A 4,122-nucleotide genomic window follows, 5' to 3' on the forward strand; every position below is an offset into this window, starting at 1 on the left:
ACGAAGCCAGGGATCAGTCAACAGACCGGGGCTCATCTGGGGATGATACATCAAGCCCCGGCTGCCACACACCTGCCTGAACCCAAATATACATCCTACAATGATCCAATCCCAGCCTATTAGAGGGTGAACCAATATCCAAGCGTGTAGGCTTGGTATAGGATGATAAAGAGACTATACTGTGAGATCAAAGTAACAGAACTAAGAACACTTGGCCACCATGAGCTAGTTATCAGTGAGCAACATTTTTTGAAACCCTCTGCTCCAGACCCAAAATGTCACCGTGGGTTTACTATCACAGAGGCTGAGCTGGTAAACATGGAGGTGGACGGCCACTGTCTTAACAAGGGAGCAGTCTGTCTGTCCGACCAGGCCTGCTGAGCGAGCAAACATCAAGCCCTGGCTGTAATACACCTGACCCAACCTGGCCTGCAGACGTGGATCTAATCATCTGACAACCACACACGCTGCCCTTTTTTTCCCGCTGTCGTTTGGCACGGCGCCCCTGCTATCAGCTGCCAGGCTCGCGCGCTCTTGTCAAACTGACAGATGATCTTCTCCTTCCCATCTCGCCCACTGACAGGACTTCCTGTGGAAACATTAGGATGTGAAAACGCCTGGGCCGAGTCTTGGATGACACCAGCGGCAGACGGATGCTCGAGGGAGGGAATGAAAAGGGAAGGAGAAAGGAGGACGAATCCGCTCTGCAAACCGCGCCATCACAAGGCAGGCATGTGCTGACAACAGGCCACTGTCATTAGACCTGGGGGTCTTTGTTTAAAACCACACTGAAGCATTGTGCTCTCAGACGGCACTCGAGACTGCTCCAATGTTTATTCAAATAACCAACAAGTGCAGCAGCATGGTGAATCTGGATCTCAGTCTTCTTTACCGATGAGCAAACATACACAGGGTAGAAAACGTATTTATTCTTAATAGAAGACAGTTTCACAGGCAGAAGCAGCAACAGCAAAGCATGGAGGCTGTCTGTCTCTCTCTCTGTCTGTCTGTCCCTCCATCCCATTCTGTTTCGTCAGCTTACTTTTCCATTAAATTATAAAGGGGATTTGTTGCAGCTTTCCATCCACTTGATAGCACTTAACTAATTGCTGTCCTCTCATAGGCAAAAACGTTCTCACCAAACACAGACACACAAATAACCTGCACACAGGTATGCAGGCACAGACGTTTACAGATCAGCCCGGGATGTTTTCTATCCTTTCATCGGCGGCTGGTTTTCACAGATACTACTAATATCATCCGCTGACACATTTAATCTTTTTAATATAACTTTGTGAAAATCAAACTATAGCTGTGCCAACTACAAGTGCCTACTTTTGGAAATGATTATAAAAGCCTGGTCAAATCTCTTTTGCTAGTGGTATCAGCCAATTATAGAAACAAGTGACCATTGAATTAACACGTGGAACTTGAGGGCTTTTGCACTCTGATGCAGAATGCACTCAGGGAAAATATGTTAGACCTTAATTTGCAATTTCAGATGGAGTCACCTGAGTTCTAAGCAAACAATGGAACTACGGGGGCATTGTAAATGTTAACATGTGTTCAGAAATGTCACACGTCTTGCACACACGCAGTTTCAAAACTTGGAACAATGGACAATTCCTGTGTCGTTTTACGAGCTGACAATCACAGATGACAGCTGAGGATTTGCATTAACCCCAAACACTGCTCCAGTATCTAAGTGATAGTGAAAGGAGTGACGGGAGCGCCATGAAAACCGGGGCAAGGGATGAATGGTGACAAAAGACAGATAAACCCAAGATGCAGAGCACAGAGTGGTAAGCCAAGTGTTCCAAATCTCACACAAGGGAGGGGAAGAAGGGGGAGGGGAGCGGAGAAGATAATTTGGCATTTGTGTAAGCTGTTTATCAAATTATTAACTGCACAGATGTTTCTGACTAGCTAGGGGCTGAACATGGGCTCTGCCAGGAAGGAGAACAAAGGTCTGAAGGCTTCAACGGAGATGTGCACTGAATATCAATTTAATTTACTAGCTGTTAATTCTTATGTAAATTGTGACCTCTGTGAGGGCATATCAATGACCATACACATTGTATGTCTTCACAGGCAGGAAGAGAGGGGGGGAGAGAGAGAGAGAGAGAGAGAGAGAGAGAGAGAGAGAGAGAGAGAGAGAGAGAGACTTAACAGGGAAAATAATATTTACGGAAGTAGCATTCATGTTGGAGGATTTGATAAGTGTTCATTGCATTGTTATGTATTCACTAATAAAGACGTTCAAAGACTAAAGCAACGTTATCATCAGAACCATTGTTGTTTCTCGTCCATTGAAACTCTGGCTAGTTAAGGAAACTGAAGCATTGCAGTGTTGTGGTTGGGGTTTGGTGACTTAGCAGCATGTTTATAAGTAACTTAGAAGAAGATGAAGAGACGGATACAAACAGGGGATGCTAGAGGTGAGAAGACATGGGCTCTCTTTGCATTTCTCTTCGTAGATCAGCAACGTCACTATTGATTATTTTAAGAAATTGATTAATCTACTGATTAATTTAAACAGTTATGTGCCGATAGTTATATATTTATACTCTCTGAATGTGTGTCCATCAGAGACAAGGAGACATTAAAACAGCAAATCCCTTGTAATGATAATTCAAAGAATTCAACCAATTAAAGTAATAAAAAATAGACTCACCTTTCTTTATTAAGGGATGATTTAAGTGACGTCTCAACTGTGTTCTTGATCACATCACCAGTTTGTCTTGGTTGTGTTCTGTCTGATACACAAATAAGGGGAAATGTGAAATTACACATTGGTTTAGAAAGGTGACAACAGCATGAACTACAATCTGCTGTGTATAATATAATGACGAGGACATGGCATGGCACCCAGCAGAGGTTGATCACCGGAGCCAGCCTCAGCCCATCGCAGCTGGAAACATATAAAAAAAACAAAAACAGCCGAAGTCCCATTTTCTTCATCACCTCCAAAGTGCCGCCTTTCACCTCTCCACCGCACAAACAAAAACCCCGGCAACAATATCAATTATACATGCAGGAGGCAAACAAGGGGATTTATTTCACAACAAATAGCCTCATAGAGCGATGCTGAATAGGAGAGATTAGCATGAGAAAGGGACAACAAAACTCCCCGGTTCAACAGCTAAAGAGCAATTTAATGGGACTGAAATTGGGGAAATTGCTTGATTATGGTGTACATTAGGAGAGCTTGTCAATTTCCCAGCAAGGAGGTAGTGTTGTAGCTCTGACACAAATGACACGGTGCCACAGTCAAAACACGACATCATTATGAGATCTGTCAGTGGTGAACTTTGAAAAGACAAGACGACAAGATCAGGAGCTATTACAATAAACGAGCTTTCAATCTGGATCTGGATGGTTGGTATTCAGCTCAAGTTACAGAAAAACAGTTGGACAGTGTTCCTACAAAAGGCTCAAGTTCTATCAGGTTCATCGTGTTTTATATTTAGTAAAGTCAGGGATGTGATTCTAAATAAACTCACACATACTCTCACACTGCAGCTATTTAACTTGCTTTAAGTATGAAGGTTTCTGTTGTGTAAATATTGAGTGTTGGTGGAGAATTTTATGTTATGCTATATGTTATTATATTTTTGACATTGACAAGACATTTGGAATTGTTTTGTGAAAAGCAAAGCAAGCAAGACAGATATGATGGTTGGTTTTTATTCCACTATAAACACATACCATTTGGAATTTTGTTATCAACTTCAGTGTATCAAACTTCATTTTATAAACGCCATCTGTGCTTGGCTAAATAAGTTCACACTAAAATTTGCCTTGAAGTCTCGCACTGAGAACAATCTCACTACCTTTGAGGGTTTTGAGGGTTAAAATATTACAGTAGGTGGAAAAACCGTCTTGCCTTCTTACCCGCTCTTTGTGGGGTTAGACGGTTTGTTTGTAGCCGCAGAGAGCAAAGCTTTCCCGCGTCACAGCACAGAAGCTGTCTGGACTGGGGAGTGGAGAGAGCAGCTCGCGCCACGTGGTCGCTGTGTTTATCAGCAGGGATTTCTGGGAAGCGGTGCTCATGGTAACCACTGTAAACACTTCTCAGCCTCCTCCTCCTCTTCTCCTGCTCTTCCTCCTCTCTGCAGCGGC

Source organism: Genypterus blacodes, unplaced genomic scaffold, assembly GCF_046128005.1.
Source record: "Genypterus blacodes isolate CSIRO-AG114 ecotype Tasmania unplaced genomic scaffold, CSIRO-AGI_Gbla_v1 ptg000112l_1, whole genome shotgun sequence".
Classification (NCBI taxonomy): Eukaryota; Metazoa; Chordata; class Actinopteri; order Ophidiiformes; family Ophidiidae; genus Genypterus; species Genypterus blacodes.